This window comes from Pinus tabuliformis, chromosome 9, assembly GCF_031772625.1.
Source record: "Pinus tabuliformis cultivar Carrire ecotype Pingquan chromosome 9, CPIR1, whole genome shotgun sequence".
Lineage (NCBI taxonomy): Eukaryota > Viridiplantae > Streptophyta > Pinopsida > Pinales > Pinaceae > Pinus > Pinus tabuliformis.
Window position 1 is genome coordinate 1,036,642,662 of NC_142307.1, and position 10,937 is coordinate 1,036,653,598.

Consider the following 10,937-nt stretch of genomic DNA (forward strand, 5'->3'; position numbering starts at 1 on the left):
TGATCCCCTAAAAGTATCTCCCTATGTGAGGAATTCTAAAATAGGGGCATCATCATCAAAAAATATCTAGTTTGTAATATTGTTTGGTATAGAAGGTCTAGAAAATTGTTCATTAGAAAACATGTCCATAGAAAAGTTTTCCAATGGTATAAATATAGGAGTTGTGTTTGAAAGTAAATTTGCATTTGCATTTTGACTTCAATGTACATAATTAATATTGAATGTTTCAAAATTAGAAATAATAAACAATGCCTCATCTCTATAATTCTTAAGGTGATTAAAATACAATGAATTGAATTTCCTAAATGTTTGATAACTACTTGTAAATCCTTATTAGTTGGAGTTATTTAACATCCAAATCTATCACTTTTTTAAGGCATTCTATCAAAGCCTTATACTTAGTGACATTATTTGTGCATGGGAAATACAAGCGACAAGACATTAAATATTTGTATCCTTTAAGATCTCTACGAGTGCATCTAGACCTTGCTCATGAACTCAACTTAGAGCCATCAAAAAATAAAAACCATACATTTTAATTTACATCTAAATTTAGTAATTTTAAAGACCTAAGTTCCTCTTCTCCCCATTGATTACCTCTGTCTTCACTATTCCAGAGCTCTGACGCAAGCGCCACGCATAAGGTTAAGATTTTTTTCATCATAAGCCTTGGATTCCCAATTTCCCATTACTCTTTTTGAGAATTGCGATTGATAGGTTTAGCAATCTCAGTTTTTGAGCATCTGGGTACTCAAGAAACTATTGATTTATTGTGTGAAAAGGAAGTGGGTCTAATCAAGCACATCTTCTGCAGGATAGAATTTGGGAGGGTTTTCATCGGATTTGGGCACCTGCAGTTGTTTGGCATGCTGGGAAAAATTGCCCTGTTCTTTTCCTTAAGGGCCCAAATACCTCTTTTGTGATACATTTTTTATTGTTTGGCATGCTAGGAAAAACTGCCCCCGTTCTTTTCCTTGAGGGCCCAAATAACCCTTTTGTGATACATTTTCGATCTGGAAAAACGACCTACTCCCCTTATCAGTATCAGTTCTTTGTTTCTTGAAACCCTCTGCTTCCCATGGTAATCTCTCCTTCTGCTGCTGCAGCAATCTCTTTCTCTGATATCAGCTACAGAGGACGACTTACTATGAAATGCTATAATTTTACTACTAGTGTTCGGGATTTAAAAAAGGTTTGGTGCACCTAGTTTGGTAATAAAAACATGTTTAGAAAGTAGTGCTTTTTCTTTATACGCCAAGTTTGGTCCCTTGGATCCTAATATAACATGCATTGAGTTTCAAACGACCTTGCCTCCAAAGAAAAAGGAAGACCAAAGAGTCCTAGATGTTGAAGCCCTAAAGGCCTCATAATTTGTTCTTGACATGAAGCGGTGTTTGGCTGTGAGGTTTAGTTTGAGATTAGGAATGAGGCCACATGGTGTAAGTTTCCTAGGCAGCATGAATATAATATAACCCACTACTAAATTTTCAGCATATAGACAGGTAAATATACAAATAATGCAAATCTAAATTGTGTCATAACTTTCCTTCCTGCTGTGAGTCAATTGCATTAAAAGATGCCTTGGTTTCAGCAAATAAATGACACCTTTTCAAGTGCATGTAGCACAAACAGCTGGCTATAGAATTTCCAAGCCTTTTTAGTGTAAAAGTGATGTTACGTTCTGAACTTAGAATACCCGTGTAAACAAAGATAGAAACCCAAATCTAAAGCCCTATGGCCAACATACAAGTATAGACATGAATACTGTTATATAGATGCAAACCAATTCTTTTAAGCATTTTGTAAAATAGTTTTCATTCAAACACATAACAACTTCAGAGTTATAAATTTTGAGTCATAATTAAGAGGGGATTGTTATTTCCAGGCATTAAGAAAAATTCACGAATGTTTACTTTGCATCTATAGTCATCATCAAAAGAATAAACCGACTTTGTTGTGCATGTACAAGAAAATTCATTCAGAAAATTCACAAAAATTTAAGTCTCTTGTCCAGCCAATTAGGGCCAGTCTGTACTGTTTAGGTACCAGTCTAGTCAGCAGGTTGGTTCAATACCATGCCCAGTCCAATGGGGTGATTTGACCAGTTCTGTTTCTAACAGGACCTACATATGAAAAAGCATTCAAACAATTGCATTGCTTTCTGGTGTTGAATAATAAGACCCTAGTTCCTGTTTCTACTCAGACAAACCACTAGAACACTTGCATGATAAAGATAGGATAAACACCCAGGGGGTTCTATCAAAAATTCTCAAGACCTAAAGCTAAATTACTGGCACTTTTCATCGTCTGAGACTGAGAAAGGGAAGCAAAAACACAGACTGAAATTTCTAATTGTCAACAATGAAAAAACATGGAAAGTTTTACTTCTACTATCACTTCAGTGATCAATAAACAACCTCCTCCAGTCTCTTAAGAAGACCCTCAAGTCTGTCCAAGACTTGTTAGTGATTGTCCTGCCATATCTCTCAACGTGGCTCTCAAAGGTAGAGAGTGCAATATTGATATGGAAATATGCATGGGTAATGAAATTTCTTGAAATAAAGATGCACATTTAGCACCTAGAAACATCAGAACCCACAATGGAAAGCTCACATATAGGGCAGATATTTCGTTGTATGACTGGAACAAAGCATGTTGTACAATATGGATAGGACACATCCTTCTGATTGACCATGGTATATAGGTGTAAAAGTTGCTGCACCACCAACAAAAGGATTTCTAAAGTCAAAATCATAATTCAATTTTTTTGCATCCTGCAGCTGCCTTTCACATGCCTGCAGAACTTGTTGTACCTTTGTTGAATGGTTGCGGGGGTTCACTTTCCAATAGTCATCAAGCAAAGTTAGCTGTTGTACTAGAGCTCCATCCCTTATAACAAACACCCATGGTATTCAGCAAAGCCAACCTTAAATGGAATTTTTGAAGGTTGCTATGACTAAAATAAACTGCAAGCTCTTTCTGTTTAACAGTATCATCCTTAACTTCCTTTCTCTTGAACTGCATCTAAAGACCCAGAACACAACCGCAAGCTCACATATAGCACATAGATTTCCCTTTATGATTGGAATAAAGTGTGGTGTACAATGTGGACAGGACACATACTTCTGACCACGGAATAGAGGTGTAAATGTTGCTCCAAAAAAAACAAAATGATTTCTAAAGTCATAATTCAGTGTTTTTAGCATCCTGCAACTGCCTCCCACATGCCTGCAGAACTTGCTGGGCCTTTGTTGCATGGTTTGCAGCGAGCTCATTTGCCAGCAGTTATCAAGCCAAGTTAGTGGCCCTATAGAGTTCTGTGCAGGGGGGGCGACAGCTTGAACTTGCTACAGCAAGGCGGTTGAGGACTAAAGGAGTAGGCCAAGGCTTTGAAGCCTACTACAGGAGGACTGAGGAAGCAGACCATGGCCTATAGGACGTAGCTGAAGAACTGCAAGATGGGTAGATTGCTGATTGAGTGTACAGGGGGCATGCCAGGAGGGCTGCCAAGTCACTAGGAGCAGTCCAAAGTGTCCAAGGAGTTGGTTGTTGGAGCTGCTAAAGGAACAACAGCTATTGCATGTTGGGACTTCAGTTTATAGTTTATACAGAGCTAACAGCTGTAAGTATTGTTTCGTATTTGGCATTTTGTGCAGGGATTGTAAAGGGCCATTATCCCTAGTGAATAGAAAAGAAATTATCACTGGTGTTTTATTTCCAACTGGAATGATGATATGGTGAAGACCTTGTTGTTGTAGTTAAATGTACTGAAAAACCAAGCTTTTATGTTTTGGAAAACTTGAATTTCCCTAGCAAACACCTATGGTGTTCAGCAAAGCCAACCTCAAATGGACTTTTTGAATGTTGCAATGAGTAGAATAGGTTGCAAGCTCTTGTTGTTCGACAGTATGATCCTTAACTTCCTCTTGACCACCATTTGAAGACCCAGAACACATTCTTTAGCAATTCCAATCAATTTCTTCACCTTCTCAACCTCCTAAAAGAAATCTACATCAATAACTGGAATTGCGTGCAAGATTGTAAGAAATAACCTTAATGCTTCACTAAACTTCCCATCTGCTGTGGCTTTGTAAGCTAACTTCCCATCTGTTGTGGCTTTGTAAGCTAGTCTAAGTTTCTCATCTAATAGAAAAAGCTTAAATACCAAAGCTCATGGACCTCTGACATTTGAGCTAACAGTCTCACTCTAGCCTCCCTCTATTGCTAAGAAGACCACAGTGCAGAAACAAATGTAGGGAGGTATGTATGGCTGCCAATGTAAAGATCCAAAAACAAAGGTTTTAACTTTTAATGGAGTGAAATTCTTAATACCAAGTTGTTGACTTGAGAGCTGCATCGCCATATTAATGTTACTAGCAGCTGCATTCTCACTTGCAAGAAAAGATTTTCTATATCCATATTTGAATTACTGGCATACGTGGTGATGGCATAACTAATGACATTATGAGTTGTACCTGCAACATTTGCAGCTTAGACATCTGTAGGGAGGTTCAAAGCTTCTACATCCCATCCTACCTCATCGTCATTATCTCCTCTCACTTCTCTATCATTGACCACTACAACCTCGCCATTTTGTTTTTCAACTCCAAAAGTTCAAGGTCTTAACCCCTATTGGCTGCAGCTCCTTCATCCTCTTCTTCATGGACTGCACCCCCTACATTATCCACCCCACCAGAAGTGTCAAGGTCTTAACCCCTATTGGTTGCAGCTCCTTCATCCTCTTCTTCATGGACTGCAACCCCTGCATTATGCAACCCACCCTCAAAAAGGCCTTTGGTAACCCTCAATAACAGCCATTCACGATTGCGACAAATTGATGGAGGAGGCACTATAAGTGATGATTTCTTTCCAGATGGCAGAGTGGGCAGATTGCTACCTAACAATTAAGTACAAGCATATCAGCAATCTCTGTAAGCCCATGAACTGCTGCACAAACATATGGGCATTGTGAAACTAACCCATAACATCAATTTATATTTATGCAATCCCCAACATCTTCAAAAACTTATCAATATTGTCCATGACAAGATACAAAATGAAAGCCTTTCAAAATTCTTTAATCTTTGGTAAGCATATTCAACAATGGCAACATTTCCTTACCAAAGGGCCTCAGTTCCAAGTGTATACCAGTGACCTTAACATCTCTCTGTTTTGCAGAAGCAACATCAATTTGAATAGTTTCACCCTACACTGCTAAGTTAAATCATGCCTTCTCATCTTTGAAAAAGTGAAGAGCCGCTTCTGGGAAGCCCTCCAGATGCAGCTAAGCAATCACTGCCTATCCACAAATCAGTTCCTAATCATGCTCATAACATTGTCATACTTCCTTTTTATCACTGCCAGCTTGAATATATACTCATGCATCAATCTGTATGACACGGTTATTTCCAACTCATTCATGCGATTGACAGAATTCTCAGACACCTTCATTATACATACTTGAACATCAAGTGTTCCAATAAGGCCACCGTTTCTGTTTGGAAGACAACAAAACACAATTGTCACCCCGAGCACCACTCTTAAGTTTTAACACAAATAATCTTATGCAGAGAACAATGTACAAGCTCCTTGCTTCCAATGATGATTGCATGCTTGCTCAGCAAGGCTACATTTTCCATGTCATCTGACTAAATGTATTTAACAAATGGAATATGGAGGTCCCCAGGTACAATCCTCTGTTGCAAACCAAGGTTGCTGTCTTTTCTTCCTGCATTGTGTCACTCTTATGTCCCAGCACTATCTTCTGGCCCAAGAAGGTGGTTTTATGTTCCTGCACAGAAAATTGTATCCACAGTTACTGGACAACTAGACTTCTTGATCACCTTATTTCTGCGATTTTTATCACTTGGTTATGACTCATGTCAGTGACTGCCAATTGATTGCAAGCAAAAAAGGCAGCAGGTCCTCCAAGTCGCTGTCTTTTCTTCTTGCATTGCGTCACTTCTCCCAAGTCCCAACACTATCCTCTGGCCCAGGAATAAGTTCATATCACCCGCCATCAACATCCAAACGTATTAGGACAACATTCTCCATGGGGCTAAACAACAATGATCATCATCCTTGATCCAATTCATGGATCCAACCCTTCTTATCTGTATAAGTTGAGAGTATTTTTGAGTTGCAAATTGATGAGCAAACAAAAAATGTTCATTGTTGCAGTATAGGGTGCCCTCATAAACAACAAAAGCAGATCTTTCTCTTTCTAACTTGAAAACAATCATCCCACGGTCATGCCCAGCAGCAAGAAGATTCATATCAAGATGTGCTACAAAGATCCAGAAGCAATCATGGTCTCTACGAAATGTTTGGACACTCTATAATACTTGGATATATCTCAAACTCAGATACTTTTATCTTCTAAATGTTAACAAAAATGTCGTGGCGTGGATGGAACATCACATAAGACATATAGTTCACATGCCCTCTTAAAAGTTAAAATATCCAACTTCCCAAGCTTGATACCTGAGAATAAAAAACATACTAACTTTTCACAAGTGAATTATCTACAAATTTTTCACGTGCCCTCCTAAAGTATTCAACTTCCCAGGCCTTGATCTCTGAGAACAAAACTAACTTTTCACAAATGAATTATCTACAAACTTTTCACATGCCCTCTTAAATTATCCAGCTTGCCAGGCCTTGGTATTCGAGAACAAAACAAACTAACTTTTCACAAATGAATTACATGCAAACTGAGATGCTACTCAAGAAAGAGGAGTAACAGACAAAGAAGGAAAAAAAAAGAAGGAAAAAAAAAGGTTAATATATCTCTAATGAAATAGATATAACTTCACCAAGCAATTGAATCTGCATGCCATTCAATCTGCTTGGTGACCATCTGCTCCTGACACAATCAATGCAAGCTAGGATGAAAAGCAGCAGCCCAGTTCACTCCACGGTCATGACATTCCTAAACATATTTGACAATAGCATCACCCTCTCCAAAAACATCTGTGTTCATTTGTGTTAACCTTAATATCATTAGCAGACGGTTTTCCTCCTCGGAGCACAAATATCCCATACACAATCAGTCTGATCCAAGGGGCTTCAAATGACCAAATCTTCCTTATGATGAAAAGAAACACACATTACACAAAAAAATGTTGCCAGTAAGGTCAGATACAAGTTCAAGATTACCAGTTCCATATCATTATTGTTTGTTCGTCATTGGCACTGACAATCTAAGGATACTCATTGTGGAACTTAACTCTCCGGATATAGGCAGCGGTGCATATTGTAGTTCCATATATTGATCTTAAAGACATTCCCTGTAACATTAACAAGTAAATTGGAGTTATAAAAACTTTTCATAATTGTATTTTTTACTGTTATGTCAGATGACTTGTAGTTAATATCATTTACAATCGAAGGCACTACTCTTTAGATGTCATAAATATACACGTACAATGTCTACATAAGAAGCTACATGACTGGGTAGCTTCTCTAAACCTACCAATTCTAAAATAACTTTGTTCCTTGGATGGGAGAGGGTGGGATTTTTTCTTGCAGCTCTCCTTTGGCTAAGTGGTTGCACTATGAGAGGCATTTCTAAGTCTGCCAAAATCACCAAGGACTTATCATCTGGCCCAATCTCCGCCCATTCAGAAGATTTTAAACTAGGTATAAGAGTTTGATTACCTTGCGACCTTTTTCCTTGCATGTAATTTCTCACCCCACCCTCCATCCGGTAGTGAGACTGAGATATTCCTCATAGCTCCAAACAACAATTGACTCTATTCCTCATAGCTCATGAAGAAGAGCTCCAAACAACAATTGACTCACAAACAGGGAAAGATAACATTTTCTTCCCAGCCACCCAAGCTAGACCCAATTGACACCACTACAAAACTTGCCACTAGACATGTGTAATTTCTAGACATTTTACAATACAGAGCAAGTAAAGGTAATCTCCTAGTTGATCCATGAAATTTTTTTCAAAATACATGAGGGACTCACACACCACCAATGTGTTCAAGACCCTCTCCATGTCACCAAGGTGTTAGACACCCACCATTCCAGGATATAAAAATGTATCCATTGAAACCCATATCAATCGTCCAATTGATGGAACTACTAAAAAATGAACCTTGGTGATTAGTTTCAAAGCGCTTCTCAATCTCTGAAATATAAAAAAAAGAGGTTCACATGGACCACAAAACATGCAATAAATATCCAAGCCAGTTGGCTTACCTACAGACACAAACACGGCTGAGCCTTGTGAAAATGTACTCCTCTAACTGACCCATCATGCTCATCAAATCTATCAATGTTCCCACCTGATAATGCCATTGTTAGTGTCAGTCTTTGCAGTCTTCCACCAATGATCAAATATGCTCTTATAAAGTGGTCTTGGGGTGTCGAAATCAAATTTTTGTCATTTTAGTGAGTCTTCAAGTAAAATTTGGTCACTAGGTATTAGGTCTAGGATTGTTTTCATTCCTTCCAAAGTTTTCCAAGTACTGGTCCATGTCATCATTTGATCGAGTGTGCCATCATTCAAAGAGTTGTCATCATTATTTCAGGTTCCAATGGGCCAGTTTACACCTTGTTTGTGCTTCAATTGTGCTTAAGGCTCATTTCCCTCTCCTAGGGTTTTGAAGGATATTTTTCTTGGATGGTCAAATCATCAAAAAAACTTGTATCCTGATGTTCATACACCTTCCCCTATCCTTAATATACCTTCTTAAACACTTCCCATCACTTATATCCCTCAAATTCATCATTTTCCCACAAACCCTAGCCTACTGCTACAATTTAACACTTTTCTAGGTTAGGCCTGTGTTTTGCCCTTTTAGACCCCTTTCCCTCACTCAATCTTTGAAATTCTACTTTCCCCTACTTCCTAACATCCCTCCCTACTCAAAATTTTCTCAAGAAATTAGAAGCCCCTCATCCCCTTCATTTCCCTTCATTTCTACAAATGCCATGTTCCACACATCGGGATAGGTTTTATTCAAATGATGTTTTTGAGCAAGAAAAGATGAATTTAAAAAAAGTGAGAGAGGTTTTTTCCCATAATAGACTCGAGAAAAAAAACCTCATTCAGTTTTTACACAGGTCTCATGGTTTGGGAGAAATGTCCAAAACATCATTTGCTTCGGGAGAGTTGCTGCATTTCTTAAGTGACTTTGGGAAAATCAAGATTTCTCCTAGCTGGATTGACCAAATGACTTGCTTGATGAGTAAAATAATAATTAGACACAGATATATTTCCATTGAGCTATCATGAGCTCAATGTGGAGTTGAGGAAGACCTCCAAAAGTTGATTGAAACAACACTCTGCATTTTGGCAGCCTCATTCTGCACATTTTGACCAGTCTTGGGAGATTGGGCTTTTGACAGAGAAAATGAGCTCCAAATTGAAAAATTAAAAATTTTCTGGAAAGTAGACTCGACAAGCTTTCCAACGACCTATCCCACGCCCAATTTGGACATCGGGAAGGCACTCAAAAGTTGATTTGAAGTCGGCGCTGCGCGTTTATCCAGGAGAGGCGCTGCGCGTTTCCTTAAGGCGCTGCGCACTTGACAGGCAGCCCAATTTTTCAGTGTTTCTTTGGTTTTTCGCTTTTCACCTATGGGATTTTAATCTTTTCACTAATGTAATGTAAAATCATGATGTAATTAAAGTGTATTTATGTTACCTAGGGTAGATACATTAGATGAAAAGCTTAAATGAGATGAATGAATCAGTTTGCTTCATAGTAGGAATGTTTCAGTTTCAGCATCATAGTCTTCAGCTATCTGCTCAACTTTTTGTGCAACTGACTCCTCCTCTCATGGAATTCGACCCCTGAGCCTAGGATTAGTTGTTTTGGGGTCTATATCATGTATTTTCTCAGTCATTTTCTGGGTTGGACTCATTTGGATGCTCAGAGCTTGATTGTACATCATTGTAAGCAGTTTGACAAGGAGATTAATAAGATTTGCAGCTATTTTTATGGGATCCCTGTGGTATGGATTTTTAGCATAGTTTCTTCTTTTGTAATCATTTGTTTACATGTTTTATGTATGCCATCATTCATTTCATTGCTTCTTATTGAATGTTATCAAGTTTGATGGGTAGAATCCATTGTAACAATGCTCTGCCTTGGGAAATAATTCAATAATTCATGTTTTCTACTATTTGAGAAGGATCCATGATTGTCACATGCCCTCCTCATCTCCTCATCAGTCTTAAACACCTCACACCATTAAGCCTAAAGTGCTAAAGCCTATGCCTACCTTGCCCCATAGAACACCCTGCATTTTTGACCTAATTTCCCAGACCTAAACTACCCAACTCCATCTGATCCAGCAAAACACCAACAAATTCAATCAAAACCTTTCGTGCTACTATAACTAGCCTAAAATCCTTTACCTGATCCAGTCATCTTGACTGAGATCCTTATGGAGAGAGCCCTCTCCCAGCCTAGTAGGGCTAGCTACTAGGCTAAGCTTGGTTTGTGGTTACCCTGGAATTGCCTCCCTTCAACCTAAGGTCAATCTAGGTGATAACAGCCATAACTGAATAACCCCACCGTGAAGACTGGCTAGGATCCATGGCCTTTTCATATAAAAGCTCAACCCCTTTACCCAGTTACTCTGGCACTCAAATTTGGTCGACATTGCAAATGATCTTCCAGCCTATATACCATAAAAGGGGTTGAATCAGCATACAGAACCGGTACAAACCCTAGACCAAACCCCACATGTAATGGCATGAACAATCCAAACCATTTGCCCCATATTTATGTGGTATTGTAGTGATGCATTATTATTTCTCCTTTAAGATTCTTATTTATAACAAACGTTTTGAGGCATTCCCCTCCTTTATGGGGAGAAATTGCTTAATGTGAATTTTATAGATGGCCTTGTTCTCACTACAAAGCTCATTCAGTCGTTTAGTGGATGGAATAACACAATGTCTTGATATCGTC

General features: G+C 38.6%; 1 pseudogene; it reads right to left on the reverse strand.

Moving 5' to 3' along the window:
* Nucleotides 1-2,572: 2,572 nt before the first annotated feature.
* LOC149152229 (coatomer subunit alpha-1-like) lies at nucleotides 2,573-10,626 on the reverse strand (annotated as a pseudogene).
* Nucleotides 10,627-10,937: the final 311 nt, after the last annotated feature.